This window comes from Bos taurus, chromosome 4, assembly GCF_002263795.3.
Source record: "Bos taurus isolate L1 Dominette 01449 registration number 42190680 breed Hereford chromosome 4, ARS-UCD2.0, whole genome shotgun sequence".
Lineage (NCBI taxonomy): Eukaryota > Metazoa > Chordata > Mammalia > Artiodactyla > Bovidae > Bos > Bos taurus.
This window is the reverse complement of record NC_037331.1, coordinates 75,007,212-75,029,947: the sequence shown is the minus strand read 5'-3', so window position 1 is coordinate 75,029,947 and position 22,736 is coordinate 75,007,212. Positions and strand designations below refer to the sequence as shown.

The 22,736-nt window shown below is 47.5% G+C and overlaps 1 pseudogene; it reads left to right on the top strand.

Moving 5' to 3' along the window:
* The first annotated feature begins 7,653 nt into the window (after positions 1-7,653).
* On the top strand, positions 7,654-14,040 carry LOC107132420 (ferritin light chain-like; annotated as a pseudogene).
* The last annotated feature ends 8,696 nt before the right edge of the window (positions 14,041-22,736 follow it).

Sequence of the window (22,736 nt, the reverse complement as noted above, 5' to 3'; positions counted from 1 at the left end):
CAGGCTATAGTCCATGGGGTTGCAAAGAGTCGGACACGACTGGATGACTAACACTTTCACTTTCACACTTTAAAGGATAGGTGTGGATGTAACTTACATAGTGTCAGGTTAGTTTTGAGGACTATAAACTTAAGTTATAGACTACAGATTAGGAAGAGTTGAAGCAAAAACAAGGAGTGATCAGGCCTGTTCACTGTTCTCTTTATTTTCTTTGTTCTCAGGAAAGGGAAAGAAAAGAAAGAAAAGCTCATTCCTGAAAGAAAAACACATTCCTCTTTTTCCAGTTTCACTGCAACAGTCCAGGGTCCAATTAATCTGTGCTCAGAGCATGGTGTCGAAACAGAGGCCCGATGGGACAGTCTTAAACTGGACACTGTCCATGCTGACTGCTCTGATCATTCCTCTGAGGTCCTAAGCCCAAAGCTTTTAAATATACAAGAGAAAAATGCTTTAAATTTAGGAATGAAAGCATTGTCTACCCACACATGAACGGGCACACACAGGTATACGTGTGGGGGGGGCTTTGTGTGGGCGTGTGTGTGTGTATAGTAGGATTTAAAGAATTTGCTAGGTCTCAGGTGATTCTGGGATTACCTTGGTCAAAGTCTTAGGTAAGAACCCAAAATTGCTGTGTAGAGTGGCCTCAGAGAAAAAAGATGTTGCAAGAAAGCAAAGCCATGGGCCCAGTGAAGGGAGAGTGCAGTACGGAGCCAGCCGGCCCTCCTGCCTGAGTTGCTGTGGAGTGTGTTGCAGACAGGTTTATGTATTCTGCACTGTTTTCATTTTTGTGTGTGTGGTTTTTATTTTTTTTTTTTTTGCTTTGGTTCTAAGGCCATCAGATTTTATTACAAGGGTTGCATGCCCCTCCAAAAAAACATTTTTTCCTGGGTAGCAGTGAAGCTGATTCTTCCTAAACTGAATTATGTACACAGTAGATGAGATTTCAGTTTTTCTTTCTTATTTATAATCCCACAGGCATCAGTTAACTGTATTTCTCCAAATCCCCAGAGAAGGAAATGGCAACCCACTCTAGTACTCTTGCTTGGGAAATCCCACGGACAGAGGATCCTGGTGGGCTACAGTCCATGGAGTCAGAGAGTCAAACATGACTTAGAGACTAAAACACCACCACCATCCCTGTAGGGTCTCACTCCTTGAGCACTGAAGTGCAAATGACTCAATGTCCTGTATCCCGTCTTCATTGGGAAACTCCATCTACCCCTTCCCCACCACCCACCTTCAGACCTGGGGTCACACCCTGCCCCTGATATCCTCTGCTCTGCTCCTGTCAACTCACACCCTTTAGTTCTACAATAGCCACCAGCATGAGGCTGTGACCTGGGACATGGGTTTCCTGAATGGAGTGGCCTCGTGGAGGAGAACTACCCTAGAGCATCATAGACAACGCCAGCTGAACTTCAGCAAGGTGCTGCCAGGAGCTACTCCTAGGACACCTTTCCTGCAGGACCTCCCTCCCAGCCAGCTCCAGCTTTCTCTGTCCCAGAACCTGGCCATTTCACAAGAATAACTCACACCCAGCCTCTCCAGGGCTCAAGCTGTGCAGCCTTCCAAAGCCTCCTGTTGTTGCCTCCAACTTCCCAGCACTCTTTTCTACATAAAAGTGAAAGTTGCTCGGTCGTGTCTGACTCTTTGCGACCCCATGGACTATATAGTCTGTTGAATTCTCTAGGCCAGACCTATACAGTCCATGGAATTCTCCAGGCCAGAATACTGGAGGACAGTAGCCTTTCCCTTCTCCAGGGGATCTTCCCAACCCAGGGATCAAACCCAGGTCTCCTGCATTGCAGGCAGATTCTTTACCATCTGAGCCACAAGGGAAGCCCATTAAGGTAGGATACAATTGACATTCACCTTTGCCAAGCCATTTACATTTTACAGAGAGTAAAGAATCCACCTGCAATGAAGGAGACACAGTTCATCTCTGGGTGGGGAAGGTCCCCTGGAGAAGGGAATGGCAACCCACTCCAGTATTCCAGATAATTCCATGGACAGAGGAGCCAGGGGGGCTACACCCCATGGGGTTGCAAAGAGTCGGACACAACTGAATGACTAACACTTAAACACTTTTATTTTACTTCCATCAGAAAATGTGTATCCCCTTTGATAAAAACATGTTCTGGTGTTTTGATGATGCTGTAAAGAGTTGAATTGCCATTCCTCGCCTCTCCGAGGAAAGCTAATATTCTAAAACAGTACGTACCTAGAGAAATGCATTAAGAGGAACAACTACAGGAAATATGCATCACACCTGTAATCTCATTTAGACATTCCCCATCACAACAGATAGCCCCAGGGGCAGAGCAGTGGGTCCCTACCTTGGACTGAACTCCAGATAGTCCCTGCCTTGGACTGAACTCCACTTCTGAGCAAGCCTACAGGGAGGAGCAGCACCAGGCCAAAAGCATCCCCTTTCTCAAGTCAGTTCAGTTCAGTTCAGTCCCTCAGTCATATCTGACTCTGCAACCCCATGGACTGCAGCATGCCAGGCCTCCCTGTCCATCACCAACTCCTGGAGTTTACTCAAACTCATGTCCATTGAGTCAGTGATACCATCCAACCATCTCATCCTCTGTCATCCCCTTCTCCTCCCGCCTTCAATCTTTCCCAACATCAGGGTCTTTTCAAATGAGTCAGCTCTTTGCATCAGGTAGCCAAAGTATTGGAGTTTCAGTTTGAACATCAGTCCTTCCAATGAATATTCAGGACTAATTTCCTTTAGGATGGACTGGTTGGATCTCCTTGCAGTCTGAGGGATTCTCAAGAGTCTTCTCCAACACCACAGTTCAAAAGCACCAATTCTTCGGTGCTCAGCTTTCTTCATAGAAAGGTGAAGCTTTCTTTCTTTACCTCCACCATAGTTTGCTGCTGCTGCTAAGTTGCTTCAGTCATGTCCGACTCTGTGCGACCCCATAGATGGCAGCCCAACAGGCTCCCCTGTCCCTGGGATTCTCCAGGCAAGAATACTGGAGTGGGTCGCCATTTCCTTCTCCAATGCATTAAAGTGAAAAGTGAAAGTGAAGTCGCTCAGTTGACTCTTAGCGACCCCATGGACTGCAGCCTACCAGGCTCCTCCACCCATGGGATTTTCCAGGCAAGAGTACTGAAGTGGGGTGCCATCGCCTTCTCCGCCATTTTGGTCTCAGGTAAATAGCAGGGAAGGAACACAGCCCCACCCAACAACAGGAAATTGGATTAAAGATTTACTGAGCATAGCCCCGCCCATCAGAACAAGACCTAGTTTCCCCCTCAGTCAGTCTCTCCCATCTGGAAGCTTCCATAAGCCTCTTATCCTTCTCCATCAGAGGGCAGACAGACTGAAAACCACAATCACAGAAAACTAACCAAACTTATCACACGGACCACAGCCTTGTCTAACTCAAGGAAACTATGAACCATACCTTGTAGGGCCACCCAAGACGGATGGGTCATAGTGGAGAGTTCTGACAAGATGTGGTCCACTGGAGAAGGAAATGGCAAACCACTTCAGTATTCTTGCCTTGAGAACCCCATGAACAGTATGAAAAAGCAAAAAGATAGGACACTGAAAGATGAACTCCCCAGGTCAGTAGGTGCCCAATATGCTACTGGAGATCAGTGGAGAAGTAACTTCAGAGAGTTATTAAAATTCTTAAAATTCTGTAATATTCTGTTTTAAAATTCTGTAATTTGGCACAAATGAGTAAACAGGATAGTTTGTGACTGAATTTTTGTATTTATTCATCAGTCACTTCTATAAAATGATCCTCATGCAGATTCTTATATCCTCTTATTCATCATCTCCAGATGTTTTCCTTTGTTTGGTTTCTAACGGTTATTCTGAAATTGCTATTACAATTGACCTCTTTCAGCTGATTTTCAGATCAGCGATTTTTAAAAAGTCTAGGCAAGTTGCAAGTGTCCCAAACTGAGATGATCTGTTATTTCCAAAAGTGTTATTTGTAAATGTGGTTTTTTCTTCCTTTCCTAAACTTTTCTCAAGGGGTTACATTGTTCCAGATCATTCTAGCACTTGGAATAGAGTTGAGTTACACACTTAACATTCTTCTTTAATTATGAAGTTGAAATAAACATCAGTAGATGCCAGATCCAGTTGTTGATGGGGACAAAAGTGCATGGGCCAATGGGAAAAGGAGTGTTGATCTTTTTGAAATAAAAATGATGAATAGTTCACGTTATCAGCCTTTGAAGGAAGGACAAGGGGGAAAGCATTTCCATTTTGGCAGTTTCTTTGTTTACAGAAAAGGGAAGGTAGGAGAGGCTTGGGTTCCCACAAGCCCTCACAGTGTTTTGCAACGTCTTTGAAAGGCCACTAGGGAACCAAGGCCTCTGCTCCCCACTGACAATTGATGAGGAGATAGCACCCTCATGCCACAAGAAGACCCCAGAGCTGGCTCTGGGCTTCCTCTGGGGTGCTCCTTGGCAGAAGCACATGAGTGGCTAGGCAACAGAGAAACCTCAGTGGTCATCAGACTGACTTTCTTCAACCATCAATCTTACCAAGTCTCTTCTTCAGGACTCTGGAGAGTCCCCACACTCCACAGGTGAGATTCCAGGCCCTCCTATTTCTCCAGTTTCATCCCATCTCAGCCACTGCCCTGCAACCTTGACTTTTGTGTTTTAACAGCCATGCCTGTTCTATTGAAATAATCTCCCCTCCCTTGGTCTTCCCTTTGGTCACCTCCCCGAGGGCCCATGGAGCTCTACGGCCCTGCCTTCTGGCAGTCTCCCCACTGCTGGATAATCATTATGGGTAGAATTGTGTCTCCTCCAAAATTCATAGGCAAACCCTAAATTTCAATGTAACTATATTTGGATAGAAGACTTTAAGAAAGTAATTAGGGTACAATGAGGTCATTACACAATAGGACTGGTGTCCTTATAAAAAGAGAGAGCGCAGAAAAATGAAACCACAGAATGCATTTTGGGTCTTAGCAGAGCACAAATTCTTCTGTCTTGGTGCAGAGAGAATTCAGCAAAAGGCAGAGAGATGGGTAAGGAAAGAGTTTATTAATACAGGACATTTGTGAGAGATACAAGTTAGCAGGTAAGGGAGTGCCATCCCCCGAAAGCTGGGTGGGCTACATTTTTATAATCAAATAAAATTAGGGAGGGGAAGAAGACCACCTTCTTCCTCATATTTGATGTCAAGTTTTTGTCATCAGCTCTTCCTCTGCCTCATGCAGTGGAGTTTTCTTGTCCCTACGTGGTCAAACCAGGACTGTCATGAAGCTATGGAAATGAGCAAAAAGGCGATAACATATACTAAAATATGGTAAACCATCTCAGGTTTCAGTAAAATGTCACCTTTCCCTATATTTCTGCTCTTAGTACAAGCAGAAAAAGCCCCTTCTCAAGGATCATTCATTTGTTGACTTCAATGAACAGGATGTAGGCCTCATTCCACCATTGTTTATGCTCTGGGGCACGTCTCATGCTTCCTTTGCATGGTTTCATTGCCAAGCAAGTCTGCATGGTTTGTTTTTAAGCAAGCCTGCTTTCTTGATAGATCATTAATCTACAGGAGTCTCCATACTTTTTCTCTATTTATGAACCCCTAGTGAGAATAATTATTTAATCTCCTAAGTTGTCCCTTTACTCTGTCCCTATCACAAACACACAGAGAGAAAAGGTCTCAAGAGAACTCAGCAAGAGGACAGCCATCTGCAAGAAAAGAAGCTGCGGGAGAAACCAACCCTCTCAGTACCCTGGTCTCAGACTTCCAGCTCTGTGACCCACGAGAAGACCAACGTCTGTTGTTTAAGCCCCTCAGCCTGTGGTGGTCTGTGATGGCAGCTAGCACAAAACCGTCTGCCTCTCACATCCATGGTGGCCCTTCCTGACCATCATTACAAATAATTAATAGAGCATTTGATCTTCCATAAATACTTCTTCCCCAAGGTTTCCCAGGTGGCACTAGTGGTAAAGAATACACCTGCCAATGCAGGAAATATAAGAGACCAGGTTCAACCCCTGGATTGGGAAGATCCCCTGGAGGAGAGCATGGCAACCCACTCCAGTACTCTTGCCTGGAAAAGCCCAAGGAGAGAGGAGCCTCATGGGCTACAGTCCCTGGGGTCACAAAGAGTTACACGAGTAAGCGACTGAGCACTAGAACTAATCACCTCCTCCCTAGTGACAGAATATACTTGCTATCTTTCTTATAAGTGCCATCAAGCAAGAAAATAAGATCTTCCTTTCCCCAGTAAGAAATGAGCTTCCCTTAACCCCTGACATCTTAGCTCAGTGCCACATAAGAACAGAAGTGGATTAAATGAAACGAATGGGTTAGAGGAAACCAGGTTGGTGTGAGGATTCAATAACCATGATGATGTCAAAAAGCACACAGTTGGTCATAGAGTGGGTGCTCCATGAATGTAAATGCTACCCCTCAAGAACACACAAGCCACCATGCCCACTGAGAGGACATCTACAGAGGGAGGACACATTTCTCACTTTGTCCATTTGGTCAACAGATACTAACGAAAACCCAGTGTGAGCCAGCCTTGTGCAAACTGGAGGGAAACCAGTAAGAAGCAAAGCCAACTCCACCCTCAGGAGTTTACTCTCTTCTGGAGAAAACAGATGACAAACAAGGAGTATAATCGGGGTCTTAGTGACGGACAAGCACTAGACAGGGAAAGAGGTGGAGTTGGGGTTGGGCTGATACAGGCGCTGGGTTAGTAACATTGATTCCAACATTTGCCCGACACCCACTCTGTACCAGGGATCATACCGGGTGTTGGGAAAATAAAGACGAGCAAACAGCTTCTCTCAGAGAATGGCCGTCGAGGGCGGGGGAACCCCTGCCTGCCTTCCTCAGGGGCTCCAGAAGCTCTGGTGGTAACCACCAGGGGCTGTCTGAGACTCCTGTTGGTACTCACAGACCTTGGTTACACTGACAGCACTGTTGTGTATGGTTTTTTATTTTCCTTTCCCTTTCTTCCTCCACAATTAAATCTTGTTATTCGAGTGGCCTCAGACCTCTGTTCTCCACCGACAGTATTCAAGATTAGGACTAGAGAAACTGTGGAAGAACTGTCAATTTCCCCATGAGACTTTAGAAGTCTAAAATAAAGAATTCTCTATAACCTCGTGGACACTTCTTTTATTCTTTTAAAAGGGACAAAACTAACTTAAGAAAATATCCTTTGCTTATGGTCAAAGGAAGAAAACAAAAGCATTTCCAGTGTACAATCATCTGACTTAATTTTCAAAGCACCAGTATCTTTATGGGGTCCCAGATGGTGGGTGAGCACTGGGCAGTGCTCAGGAGGACATCAGAAGGGACGGCTGGGATGACTGATGGACATGAGCGGTGGTCACATGGAACCGAGCTCCATGAGGGTTGCACAATTCAAAATAAAATTGGAGGGAAAATATTGACTCTGAGCCTTTTAGTCACCAGTGCAAATATATACTATTTATATTGGCTATAAAATCCACCAGGAGTGATCTGCCTGGTCTCAAAGTGGTCACAGACTCCAGCGACTAAGAAGAAAGTTTGGGTTCTGGACTCATCGTCCCCTCTTCCTGTCCCTCTGATTCTAACAGTGCGGCCTAAGACCTGGCTAATCAGAGCAATCCTCTGACCCCAGGGGGAATGCAGGAAGGGTGACCCTGATTTGACTCAACATGAAGCAAAAAGACTTTGGGCTCCTGGGGAAAGCGATTCTGATTTGGAGCAAGCTTGATTCTGAGAAGATGTGGGCTGGGCTGGTGGCCATCGGCTCGAGAGGGGACAGAGTCAGTGCAGTGAAGGTGAGACTGCCTTTAGACACCCAGTGTGGAGGCTGGGTCATTAACTCTTGGTCAGACCTGCAGAAGCAGAGCGACTTTGGAGTGCGGTGACCCTCTGCTTTTCTTTCTGTACCTCTGGCTTCCTTTGTGTTCCTTTTTCAGCCTGGTTGAGGTTGGGTTTTTGCCATCAGCACCTAAAAGACCACATGGGAGCCTGTATCCTGGTCCCAGTTAGTTGGCCCTGCTTGTGCAAGGAAACTGTGACCCACGGCCCACGGCCACGCATGGGTCAGTGTCTCGCCTCTTAAATGCCGCGTGCTTCCAGGCCCAGCGGTGCTCTCCTCCTGGGATTTGCCAGGAATGCTGGGATGGGAGCAGGTGCGGTAGGGGACCAGATTCAAGCTGATGTTGTCGGAAGCATTCAACTTGATGTTTGGTGCCTTCTTTTCCCTCTGCTATGAGAAGAGGATGTTCCAGATCCGAGGAAAAAGGGAGGCCCCGTCCCTGACCGAGGATGCAGAAAAGTCACGGGCGGGGGCCAGGAGGATCAAGCCACGTCACGGCTGACCTGCAGCTGGCAGGACAGAGTGGCAGTCCCCCGGGAACATGGAATGTGAGAAGTCAGCTTCTGTTGAGCAGCAGTCTCCCTGGCTTCTATTACATCACTGGTGGTGGTGGAGGAACACAGCATCCTAACCCGATCCCAGTGAACCCCGACTCCGAGCAGCCCTCGTGATGTGGTCCGCTTGGGCACCCCTCACAGCTGCTTAGAAAGCCAGGCAGCCTGGCTGTCCCTGGAAGGTGCCTTGTCTTGGCAGGCTCCCCCCACCCTGGAAGAAGTGATTGTAACTGACTCCATGGACTGTATCACCAGCCACAGAAACAGCTTGTAAAAAACAGATCCCAAAACGGGTCAAACATTTTCCCTCGCTATGGCCAATTCTAGGTTTTTATCCCATGATAGAAAGTTCTACCATCTTATAACAGGCACTTGTTTAGGAAAATACCACAGCGTGGTGGCTTTTAAGAAATATCTGTTTTCTGAGTAAGAGAAGAGAGGGCAGAAAACATGAAAAAAATGTCTGTACGGTAAGAAAAAGTAGGATTTATCTTTTTTGATGGTTCACTGGGGAGTGACATGATTTTCTAGAAATGTGAAGTTGCACAGAGCCAAGCAATCATATTTTACAGAATTTGGTTCATTATGAGAAACATGCACAAAAGAGAGAAACAATTTACCCTAAAATGGAATTGAATACATGGAGAAACTCAGAGATTTGTGGACAATCCACTCCAGGACTTCTCCACTCATGGCCCTGGAGTTGTGTGACACTGTGATTATATATTATACATATATATATGTATATTTATTATTATATATGTATAATCATAAATATATATATATATATATATGCCTGGGCTTTCCTAGTAGGTCAACTGGTAAAGAATCTACCTGCCATGCAGGAGACCCCAGTTCGATTCCTGGGTCAGGAAGATCCTTTGGAGAAGGGATAGGCTACCCACTCCAATATTCTTGGGCTCCCCTGGTGGCTCAGATGGTAAAGAATCAGCTTGCAATGAGAGAGACCTGGGTTTGATCCCTGGGCTGGGAAGATACCCTGGAGGAGGGCATGACAATCGACTCTAGTATTCTTGCCTGAAGAATCCCCATGGATAGCCTAGTGGGCTACCGTCCATGGGGTCCCAAAGAGTCAGACACTACTGAGTGACTGAGCACAGCACACAGCACATATATATACAAGCATGCTAAGTCACTTCAGTCATGTCTGACCCTTTGCGGCCCTATGGACTATAGCCTGCCAGGCTTCTCGGTCCATGGGATTCTCCAGGCAAGTATACTGGAGTGGGCTGCCATGCCCTCTTCATATATATATATATATATATATATATATATATATGTATATATATGTATATTTGGGTTTTGTCTCCATCTCTGGCACTAGAAACTTTGAGATTTCCTAAGTGAAGAAAGCAATAGGTGTCTCTTTTTATGTTAATGGAGTGACTTTGGAAAGCTTCTGGGAATGGAACATGGTTGCCAATGGAGCCAGTCCTGTGATTAGAAGGTTAGAATTTTCAGTTCCATCTCCCTTGACCTCTGGGGAATCAATCAATTGGCAGTAGCCAATGATTTAATCAATCCTGCGTATGTAATGAACCCTCCAGAAAAATCCAGAAAGGCAGGGTTCAGGGAGCTCCCCAGTAGATGACCACAGGGAGATTTGGGGAGAGTAGGGTATTTGGAGAGAATATGGAAGTTCCATGTCCTTCCCCATGTCTTGCCCCCTGCATCTCTCCATTCTGGTTGTTCCTGAGTTATATCCCCTTACAATAAACTGGTTATCTAGTGGGTAAAATGTTTCGCTGAGCCCTCTGAGCCACTTTAGCAAGTTAATCAAACCTGAGGAGGGGGGTCATGGGGACCTCCCTGGAGCAGACTGGTCAGAAGAAACACAGGTGACAACCTGAAGTTTCCACTGGAGTCTGAGCTGGGGGAGGGGGCAGTCTTCTGGGGTCTGATGCTGTCTGTGGGGACAGGGTGATGGAACTGAATTGCTTGTTGGTGTGTATCTCTTCAACTCTACCTGCCCCCCGCCCACACACACACACACACACGGCAACTGTGGGCAAAGCTTTAAATTGCTGCACACACCTTCACATCAGTTCTCCCTACACATCGAGGGGTATGAGAACACACAGCCCAGATCAAATAGTCCAGACTCATCTTCTACAGACAAGGACTGAGGGAAACCATGCCGAAGCCTCCAGGGCAGGTCAGCGGTCCAGCTGAGGTGTGATACTTCACAGGCAACAACACTCAAAAACCCCATTGTTCCCCGCCGAGACGGCCAGTGAGCAGCGCTCCCCAGCACTGACGCTGCGCCCACAGAAGAGGTGAGCAACTTGCTCGGTTTTGGGGATTTGAGTCCCAGGTGCAACCTCTGGGTAGAGAATGCACAAGGGGAGCCACTGAGAATATGCAGCAGCCCCAAAGGAGGGGTTTTGCTACTAAAAGTACTAGCTTACTTCAGAAACAGTTGGTGAAATAAAATTCATGTTTTATGGCAAGATGAAAAAAATTTAAACAAATTTTTCTTTGCCCCTTTGGGCCTCCTCCCTCACCTCTGGTGTGTGTTGTGCATCTGCGTTGATCAAACCCCTTAGGAGAGAACCTTCCTTCTTAACCTTGTAAGGGGCCATGGTGACCCATGACCCACCATCACTTTGTTCAAGGAGATCTGGACGGTGCAAATTGTCAATAATGCATCATGTAGTACACAGCCCTCTGTCTCAAAAACTTACATAACTGTGTTTTGACTTCTAACAGGCAGAAGAGTTCTTGGAGCTTTCTGAGAGTCTGTTCCCGTGTTATAATCCTCAGTCTGGCTCAAATAAAATTTTCCATTTCTTTCTTAGATCTACTGATTTTTTCCATTGACACAAGAAAGGACAATGTCCTATGAAAGTAATGAAGAGAAAACCCTGGCAGCCAGCAGGGCCCAGGCCCCAGGGCCAGGGGACAAGGGGGCATACCTGGTGCAGGACGGGTGGCCCAGCCCAGGAGCCGGGAGGACCTGCCGTCTGGACGTCACCCAACTCAGTCCATGGGGGAGAGACACCCTCCCAAGGCCTGGACGCAGTTGGTTGGCACCGGGGGCAGGGCCCAAATTCTCACCTTCGACACAGCACACCACTCCCTCCCCCGAAATACCAAAGGAAAATCTGATTTGGAGTCAATGAGTGCCACACCACCCCAATAGAGGCCCCATGGCATGGCCCCACAGGGACATGGCCAAGCCCAGACACAGCTGGAGGGGCCTCCACCAGAAGAAGGACTCTGAGACAGCATTCAGGTTATCAGAGGCCATGAAACAGCCTGGGCTCCGGGGGCTGGGAGACTGACACTCAGGGAGGCAGAGGTTATAGAACCATGGAGCTAGTGCGTTTGAAAAGAGCCAGGATTTTAGAGGAAAGAACAGCATCCACAGAACGGGGCTGCAGAATCCAGAGGAATTGCAGGTTGTCAGACACAGTCATTGGAAAAAAACAGAGCAGACAGTGTGAAATACTGACATGGACCAGGCACAGGAGAAGGTGGGAGGGTGGTAGAGTGAGAAGCCCAGCTCTAAGTCACAATTGATCTAGAAGACGAGAACAGCTCATCTCATGGAGTTGCTGGTGTCTGGAAAGAAGGAACATGATTTATTTCTCCCCTAACGCTGAGTGGCCCATCTCATCCTCCAGGCCGGGCCTCGTTGGAGCTGGAAAGGATGCCACTAAGCCTCAGCTGGGACCAGAGGCGTGAAGCAGGCAGCCCTGGGCTGGCTGACCGAGAGGGCAGCCATGCCCTGGGATCCATGCCCTTTGTTTCAAGGGTGCCCGGGTGCCTATGTGGGCTCTTCACATGCCTTCCCGGCAGCCTCTTCACATCTGCTAACAGCCAAGTGCACCTGCCTCTACTGTCCCACAGCTAGATTAAATTCCAGATTCTCTATCTGAAGAAGACCCCTCTTAACTTTCTTCCAGGTGACAGTATCAGGCTTCAGACACCCCAGTCCCACCTCCTCTCGGAGCAAGGAAGCCATGAGGCGGGCAGTGGGGCAGTTGGTGCCAACAGGGTGCTTGGCTCTGGGGCCAACATGGGCAGCACAAATAGAAGCAGCAGGAACCCCACTTAGGGGACTTTGCTGGTGCTTAGGACTCCATGCTTCCACAGCTTGGGCCTGGGTTCAGTCCCTGGTTGGGGAACTGAGATCTTGTAAGCCATGCAGTGCAACCAAAACAGAAAAAAAAAAAAAAAAACACTTAGGAAACACTGCCTTCCTCAAAACCTTGCTCCTTCCACGGCCACCCACAGAAGGCACCTGGCTCACCAGGACAGCTGGCAGGGTCTCAGGATCCCCCAGCTCCATGTTCACAAACGAGCATTTCAGTCCCACATCCCACCAGGAATCAAATGCCTGCTTCCTGTGAGTTCAGCAAGCCTCTACAAAGGTGACCTGCCGTGTGGTTCCTTTTCTCGGATGCCAACTTTCTCACTAGCATTCTCTCAACGATGGTCCCCAAAGGACATGAGTCTGGAACCTGTGACCTTGTCTCCCAGCTAATGGATGCTCTGAAAGGGCAGAAGGGTCTGTTCTCTCCCTCCCACTTCCTTTCTTTCTTCCCTTGCTTGCTCCCCTCCTCCCTTCCTTCCTTCCTCTTTCCTCCATTCTCCTGTCCTCCTCTTTTTTTGGTCTCGACACTCTAAATGCCAGGGGCTCTGCTGGTTCTTCAACATTTAGTTTGCATCAAGCCATGGCCCCTGGGCTCAGGAAATTCAGAGGTGGGAAGGCCAAGTCAGCCTGCGCCCCTAGGAGTTCCTGTGTGTGGACCTGGAATTGGGCCCAAAACAGCAGCTGCCTTTTAACCTACGCACACCCATGCCAACCTCAGCTCTAGCCCATTAGGGTCACCAGAGTCAGCAAGGGAGAGTTCAGGAGGGCCCATTAAACTTGAATTTAAATGAGCCATAGGAGGTGCGGTCCTAGGCATTTGTCTCTTGCTTCAGCAGTGCTTGGATGGAACAGGCCCAGGGATGCCCCTTTCTCCAGCCTCTGACCATCCCCCAACCTTTATTCCAGTGGCAACTTTTGGCATCAGCTACTCTGCTGTCCATGATTACCGGGACCAGCCACAATTTTTTGAGCTTAACTCCTGATTAATGATCAACCACTAGTCCCAGATTCCTCAGAATTATTCCACTGAGGTGGAGGCCGCCGTCAACCACCTGGTCAACAAGCATCTGGGGACTCCTACACCTACCTGTCTCTGGGCTTCTATTTCGACCAAGACGATGTGACTCAGGAAGGGTGTGGGCCACTTTTTTCCACAAATTGGCCAAGGAGAAGTGCAAGGGCGGCAAGCATCTCTTGCAAATGCAAAGCCAGTGCAGCAGCCATGCCCTCTTCCTGAACGTGTAGAAGCCATCTCAAGATGAGTGGGGTAAAACCCAGGATGCTATGGATGTTGCCCTTCTCATAGAGAAGAATCTGAACCAGGCCTTTTTGGATCTGCGTGGCCTGGGTTTTGCCAGTGCAGACCCCCACCTCTGTGACTTCCTGGAGAACCACTTCCTAGGTGAGGAGATGAAACTCATCAAGAAGCTGGGTGACCACTTGACCAACCTCTGCAGTCTGGCTGGTCCCCAGGCTGGGTTGGGTGCATATCTCTTCAAATGGTTCACCCTCAAGCATGACTAGGAGCCTCTGAGGCCAGTGGCCTTTGAGGAGCCCCCCGCTAATGTCAGGGCTTCCTGAAGTCCATCTCTGCAGCCACTAGGCAGCTTTTTAACACCCCCAAGACCTCTCTCAAGCCTTGGACAAAATGGAAACAATAAAGGTTTTTGCAGCGAAAAAATAAGTAAATAAACGAGCAACAAATACTGTTTGGTATAAGTACGTCCCACACACTGCATGGGACATTCTTACTCCACCCTAGTACAATGCCATGGCAGCCTGCCAAGAATCTCCTCCTTTACTTGGAGGATCTGAGGTCTAAAAGTGGTGGAGCCCAAACTTGTAATCTGCAGATTAATGTTCTGTGCTCCCTTCCAGGTCTGTGTCAGACAGTCACTGAGACCACAGTCTGGGTGAATCCTCACAACACCATTCTGAGAGCAGGTGGCTCTTTAATGGGGTCCAAAAGGGCTCTGTGAGCTCTGAGCTCTTCCAAAGAGATCAGTGACCACCAACCAGAGTATAATTCTAAAATGTTACAGAAAAGTTTAATCACAGTTTGAAAAATAAAAAGAAAAAAAAAAAAAAAACACCACCCCCAGAGATTATCAAGTTTACAACCATGTTCCTTCTTTCCTTATTGAAGACAAGCACACCAGGAACCAGCAACACCAGCACTGCCTAGCCAGTCCTCATTCATCATTACAACTTTAGTCTTTAGAAAACTCAGACAGAAAAATTAAGCAACTTGTCCAAAGTAACACAGCTGGGGATGAGGGTGATGGAAGTGAGGGGCAGGCCCAGCACTTGGTGGCTGTGAGATACATAATCACTGAGAACACCTATCTGTCTTGCTCTTTTCATTGTACACTCTTCATGGTCCTTCTTTCTTCTCCTCCTTTCCCACTCCTCCTCCAAAAAACCAGTCTTACTCATCATCTCAAAGTAAGCGAAGCATCTGTGCTTACATTTCATCCACCCAGAAACACTGACTTACCATATATTTCAGGTAAGGAAACCAGTTCCAAGAGGTTTGCCCAAGTCACAGAGAGACAAAGTGGCAGAGTGGTAATCAAATTATCCTACATCTAAAATCTTAGCTCTTTCCACTGTATCACTCTACTTCTCAAAAGGCTACCAAAAGCCATTCATTTATGGCTATTGTTTTTTATTGTGGTAAAATTAACATGGCTAACCATTTTTAAGTGTACAGTTCAGTGGCATTTAGCACCTTTACAACACTATGTAACAAGAGCCCCTCTCTAGTTTCAGAACTCTTTATATCACCGAGAAAGGAAAGCTTGTGCCCGTAAGCAGTGACTTCCTGTTTCCCCCTCCCTCAGCCCTCAGCAGCACAGACCCCACTTCTGTCTCTGTGGATTTGCCCATTCTGCACACTTCCTATGAATACAGTTCTATAACATGTGATTTCTTACACCTGGCTTCTTTTATCAACATAATGTTCTGAAGCTCAGGCACATTGCTTCACGTGCTGGTACTTCATGCATTTTTAGGGCTGAATGATATTCCACTGTGTGAACATACAACAGTTTTCACCCGTTCTTCAGCTGATGGACAGCTGAGTTATTTCCACATCTTCCCTGTTGTCAACAGTGCTGCTGTGGCCCTTCACGAACAAGTTTTTTCTTCAGTACCTGTTCTCGTTTCCTTGGGGTATAGACCCAGGAGAGGAACAGCTGGGTCATGAGGGAATTTGAGGGCAGTGGGAACCCACACTGGACTGTCATGCTTGCACAACTGTTATGCATGTGTTAGAAGTTAACTCTGCACGTTTAGGGCTTCCCCAGTGGTCTAGTGGCTGGGAACCTTCCTGACAATGCAGGGCACATGGGTTGATCCCTGTTCGGGGAAGACTGCACATGGTACACAGCACCTGAGCCCGTGCGTCACGACTGCTGAGCCCACACGCTCTAGAGCTCCTGTTCCCCAACAAGGAGCCCCACTCACCACAACCAGAAAAAGCCCACATGCAGCAACGAAGACCCAGCTCAGCCATAAGTAAACAAATACATCTTTTTAAAAAAAGTTAACTGAATACATTTAAATTGGGTGACTATTGTATGTATATTATGTATTTCCGTAAAGGTTCTGTTATGCAGTTTTAAGAATGACCATTTTAATCAGAGTACAATATTTCATCAAATGGATGTGCCCCATTTTACTAAATAACTATTGAACTACAGAATGAGAATATTTTCAATCTTCCATTTTTTTAAATACTTCAACCAACATCTTTGTTCATAAAGCTTTTACTCAAACCTGTTTTTTAATGATTTCGTGAGAGCTGAATTCCAGAAATGGAACATGGGACAACTGGAATGCCCCCTGTCATGGCCCTTGTTGTGTATTAGGGCTTCCCTGGGAGCTCAGCTGGTTAAGAATCTGCCTGCAATGCAGGAGACCCCGGTTTGATTCCTAGGTGAAGATCCCCTGAAGAAGGGATAGGCTACCCACTCCAGTATTCTTGGGCACTGGTAAAGAATCTGCCTGGAATGCAGGAGACCTGGGTTTAATCCCTGGGTTGGGAAGATCCCCTAGAGAAAGGAACAGTTCCCCACTCCAGTAGTCTGGCCTGGAGAATTCCATGGACTATACAGTCCATGGGGTTGCAAAGAGTCAGACACAAGTGAGTGACTTTCACTTTCACTTTGCTGTGTATTCACACTTCTTGTTCTTTAACATTAAAGGCAAAAAGCAGTCACAGAGGTGGATGGAAATATATCACATGTGTTAAAAACTGAGGAATTCAGAAAGGTACTAAAACAAACAAAACTCTACTTGTTCACCATGGGAGGATTCTAAGAAATAAATGCATCCTGAAAACTGTAAGTAAAAAGGGAGGGAGGAATCAAGTATTTATCCTGATTTTCCTGTAAAAACTGTACTTTAGAGTCATAATGTGATTGCAGTGAGTAAATGCCTAAGGTAAATACAGTCCTTGTAGGCAATACACACAGAAGAGACAAATAGAATATTTCCATTGTGTGACCATTTTGGTCACTGTAATGCAAGGTCTTTACTTGTCATAAAAGGAATGATCCCAAGTGTTCCTTTTTAACACCAGAGACAGAAGACAGGAGGAAGGGCAACACCTGGAGGACTCTGGGTGGGAGTCTTGGCAAACAGAGGCAGCTCAGAGGAGCCTTCAGAACTCAGCTGGATGACTCAAGACAAGCCATCTGGTTTAGAAGTCCTCGTGGGGGCCTGTCAGACCCCCAGAGACTACAGCACAGGTATCATCTCACAGACAAAGCCATCCACCATGAGATGGGGGAAGGAATGGGTGATGTCCCAAAGGAAAGCCACGCCAGGACCAGGTCACAGGACTCCTGTGCCCCACGGGAAATAGAATCTTTACTCAAGTTGCTGTTGTTTAGTCGCTCAGTACTATCCAGCTCTTTGGAACCCCAAGGACTGTAGCCCACCAGGTTCCTCTGTCCATGGGATCTCCCAAGCAAGAATGCAAGAATACTGGAGTGGGTTGCCATTTCCTTCTCCAGGGGGTCTTGGCAACCCAGGGATCCAACCTGCGTCTCCTGCATTGGTAGGCAGATTCTTTTAACTGAGCCACCAGGGAAGCCAAATTACTCACAAGAAGGGGAATCAAGGAGCTGAGCCCTGCTACCTGGGACCATTGCCCTCTGCCCTCCGGACTTGTAAAGCAGCTGGGCCGGACCGGCGCCCTCTGGGGTTCATTCTTACAAAGGACCTTACAGAGAAAAGAAGACTTAGATGCTCAGCAAACCCTACAGCTTCACAGCCACAGTCATTGCATACAGAACGCCCCCCTTCTGTTTCTGTGCTTAAAACTCACGACACGCCTAGGAAATCGCTTTTCTTCCTCGTTTCTGCAGAGCTGAAGAGGATGAGGGAGGCGGAGAATGTATGCCGCCCCGCCCCACACCCCGGCCCCGGGACGGCGCAGGGCCCCCAGCTGCCGGGCCTCCCCTGTGGAATGGAGACGCCATGTGCAATCCCGCGAGATAAACCTGCAAAGCACCGACACGTGCCCGGCCCGAGAAGGCTCTGAGAGGACCTGCCACCTCTTCTCCTCGCTGAGCGGGTCCCTGCGGGGTTCGGGCGACGAGGAGGACTCCTTAGGGCTCCCGACTATTCTGAATGCCGATCTCCTTGCCACACCAAGCATCCCGTTTCCCCAGCCCTGAGGTCTCAGCTGGAGCCTCCTCTCCTCCCCAGAAGGCTCTTCACAAGGCTGGGCTACTACCGATACAGTGCTCAGGACCGAGTGGGCTGTCCACAGATTTCCCCCACTCCCCACCCCGCTCGAGATCCTCGCTCCCTAACCCTAGACCTGGTCCAGGTCTTGCGCGCGAACCTCCCGGTAGCCCCACTGCCCGTCTCGAGTCCCCGATGGCGCGCGCCCCCTGCCGGCCACTCCGGGACCCTACACAGCATAGAGGATTTTCCTTAATAGAAAGCAGTTTATCGTTGTGTTTAGTCGTTCACTTGTGTCTGACTCTGCGATCCAATGGACTGTAGCCCACAAGGTTCTTCTGTCCATGGGATTTCCCAGGCAAGAATACTGGAGTGGGTACCTATTCCCTTCTCCAGGGGATCTTCCCGACCCAGGGATCAGACCCAGGTCTCGTGCATTGAAGGCAGAATGCTGATCGACCATTCTGAAAATACTCCCCCCTACACACACACACACACACACACACACACACACACACACACACCAAAGAAAGAACAGAAAAGAAGGGGAACCTTCCCACTCTAGCACAACTACAGCTACCATTTTGTGTTTTTTTCCGAAGCTTTCTTCCACGGTGTTTGTGCTTCCACATCCGCCAGCAATGGACAGGAAAGCCCACATAGCCAGCCAGCCCGCAGGTGTAGACGGTGGACAGCAGTTTGCCAACTCCCAGGAGCCTGCAAAGGTGCTGCGCACTTTCTCTAAATCAATGTTAGTATGTCTTCAACCCCCAGCCTCCTCCTGGCGGTTGTGAAGTGCAAGCTGTGTGAGCATTTCCTCACCCGCTGCCAGCAGCAGGGAATGTCCTGGGGTCCCAGGTGACCCTCCCAGCCTGGTCCCTGCTGACCGCTGAGGAGCAGGAGGCCCTGCAACTCTGTAGTCAGTGTTGCTCCTGGCCCACATTGGTCACTCACCTGTAGGTTTGAGGGTGATAAGGAAGACCTCAGATGCACAAGCACAAAGAACCACACACACAAGCAAACACGCACACATTCACAGCTGCTCTATAGAGCAGAACCCCTTCTCCAGAATCCTTGGACCCAGTGGTGGCCAGGGGAGAATGAGGGGCCAGGATGCAGCCCTCTGAGCTGGGGGCACGGTCCCCTCCAGGAGCAGAAGCTCCCACAAAGCCAGGAAGAGAAGGGTCTTCCCACAGCAGTGCTTGCAGCCTTGCCCAGCCTCACTTCTGGGAGCACAAAAGACCCTCCAAGTCACAGAGAGCTAAGATCAGCAATCGCCTTGACTTCCTTCCTCCTTCTCGCCCTAGTAAATTGTCTGTGCTTGTACAAAGTATATGCAGCCCTTGTCTGATACCCTGGCCTGGAGAGGTGCACCTCTGTGACCTCCCAGGTGAGGGGGCCCCATAAAGCTGGAGGGAGAGGAGGGGAGGGAGGGTGCAGACAGCAGCATGGGGAGCGCTGCTCAGGCTTAATCTCAATGGATGGTTTTGAGGCTTCTAGGAGTTAATGTCTGACATAGAGTAAATGCTAAATAAAGTTTAAAGACTAATATTTCTCAGATAATTCATGGACCTCTGTCCAGAAATGAGGCATTCCTTTCCACTGGGTAAACTCCTAAGAGCAGGTTTGGTGGGTTATACGGTAAGTGCATGTTTAACCTTGTAAGAAATGTTTCCTAAGTGTTCACACGCTTTTTGCATTCCTTCCAGCAATGGGTTGGAGTTCCTCTTGGGCATTTTAAAAAAAATTTAACCACCTAAGAGTGATGGAATGATATCTCATTGTAGTTTTAATTTGCATGTTTCTAGTGCCTAATGAGGGCTTCCCTGGTGGCTCAGTAGTAAAGAATCCACCTGCCAATGCAAAACACCCAGGTTTGATCCCTGGGTTGGGAAGATCCCCCGGAGAAGAAAATGGCAACCCACTCCAGTATTCTTGCCTGGGAAATCCCATGGACAGAGAAGCCTGGTGGGCTACAGTCCATGGGATCACAAAAGACTTGGACACAACTTAGCAACTAAGCAACAAACGCCTATTGATGTTGAGATGATTTTCATGTGCTGATTTGCCATTTGTATCTCCTTCTTGGTAAAGTTTCTATTCAAATCTTTTCCCCATTTTTTTTCCAACCTTCACTTTTTTTTTTTTCCAACCTTCACTTTTACAGTATCTGTAACGATGTCCATTCCCACATATCTTTTCCTGCTTTCCTTTGGATAATTAGGTGGGTAATAGGCCAATCTAAGAGACTAAGCATATGGAAAATGCAAATACATGTTTGATTATATGCCAGGAGATCTAGTAATTCTGCTTCCTTGCCAGCAGAGCAAGCAGACACCCTGGAACTACACTCACACCGTGTGTCAGGACTCTTCAGATACTTCAGTTTGGTTCTCTTTGTCTTTCCATTCAACTGGGCCTAACACAGGAGGAAACAAAGTACTCCCAATCTGACCCCCACACTCCAACTCTTAGGAAGCAGGTTTGGGGGCTTGTCACACCTGACTCCTAGTAACAGGAAGTTCAGTTCAGTCGCTCAGTCGTGTCTGACTCTTTGCGACCCCATGAATCGCAGCACGCCAGGCCTCCCTGTCCATCACCAACTCCCGGAGTTCACTCAAACTCACGTCCATCGAGTTGGTGATGCCATCCAGCCATCTCATCTTCTGTAGTCCCCTTCTCCTCTTGCCCCCAATCCCTCCCAGCATCAGAGTCTTTTCCAATGAGTCAACTCTTCACATGAGGTGGCCAAAGTACTGGAGTTTCAGCTTTAGCATCATTCCTTCCAAAGAAATCCCAGGGCTGATCTCCTTCAGAATGGACTGGTTGGATCTCCTTGCAGTCCAAGGGACTCTCAAGTGTCTTCTCCAACACCACAGTTCAAAAGCATCAATTCTTCAGCGCTCAGCCTTCTTCACAGTCCAACTCTCTCACATCCATATATGACCACAGGAAAAACCATAGCCTTGACTAGATGGACCTTTGTTGGCAAAGTAATATCTCTGCTTTTGAATATGCTATCTAGGTTGGTCATAACTTTTCTTCTAAGGAGTAAGCGTCTTTTAATTTCATGGCTGCAGTCACCATCTGCAGTGATTTTGGAGCCCAAAAAAATAAAGTCTGACACTGTTTCCACTGTTTCCCCATCTATTTCCCATGAAGTGATGGGACCAGATGCCATGATCTTCGTTTTCTGAATATTGAGCTTTAAGCCAACTTTTTCACTCTCCACTTTCACTTTCATCAAGAGGCTTCTGAGTTTCTCTTCACTTTCTGCCATAAGGGTGGTGTCATCTGCATATCTGAGGTTATTGATATTTCTCCTGGCAATCTTGATTCCAGCTTGTGCTTCTTCCAGCCCAGTGTTTCTCATGATGTACTCTGCATATAAGTTAAATAAGCAGGGTGACAATATACAGCCTTGATGTACTCCTTTTCCTATTTGGAACCAGTCTGTTGTTCCATGTCCAGTTCTAACTGTTGCTTCCTGACCTGCATATAAGTTTCTCAAGAGGCAGGTCAGGTGGTCTGGTTTTCCCATCTCTTTCAGAATTTTCCACAGTTTATTGTGATCCACACAGTCAAAGGCTTTGGCATAGTCAATAAAGCAGAAATAGATGTTTTTCTGGAACTCTCTTGCTTTTTCGATGATCCAGCGGATGTTGGCAATTTGATCTCTGGTTCCTCTGCCTTTTCTAAAACCAGCTTGAACATCAGGAAGTTCACGGTTCACATATTGCTGAAGCCTGGCTTGGAGAATTTTGAGCATTACTTTACTAGTGTGTGAGATGAGTGCAATTGTGCGGTAGTTTGAGCATTCTTTGGCATTGCCTTTCTTTGGGATTGGAATGAAAACTGACCTTTTCCAGTCCTGTGGCCACTGCTGAGTTTTCCACATTTGCTGGCATATTGAGTGCAGCACTTTCACAGCATCAACTTTCAGGATTTGAAATAGCTCAACTGGAATTCCATCACCTCCACTAGCTTTGTTCATAGTGATGCTTCCTAAGGCCCACTTGACTTCACATTCCAGGATGTCTGGCTCTAGGTGAGTGATCACACCATCATGATTATCTTGGTCTTGAAGATCTTTTTTGTACAGTTCTTCTGTGTATTCCTGCCACCTCTTCTTAATATCTTCTGCTTCTGTTAGGTAACAGGAAAGATGACAACAATAACACTGATGTTGATGGTGATGATGGTGAAGACACTGGTGGTGGTGGTAACGGTGATGATGGGGATGATCACCATGTTCCAGGCTTTGCACTGGTTCTTCTTATACGGAACCTCATTTCATCTTCACTGCAACCTTTTGAAGACATGGAGTCTGACGCCCACGATCACAGAATGAGGACTCATCAGCCCAAACCCACCCATGTGCAGAGCACTGGAAAAGGGGGAGACTCATCAGTGCACGCCTCCAAAGTATGTGTCCATGCTCTACCAAGCACAGTCACCTTTCTTTTTAAACTTGTGTTAAAATACTTTCATTGGTATCTCCTTGGCTTGTTTTCTCTCTGTTCTTAAATGCAATGTGATGGC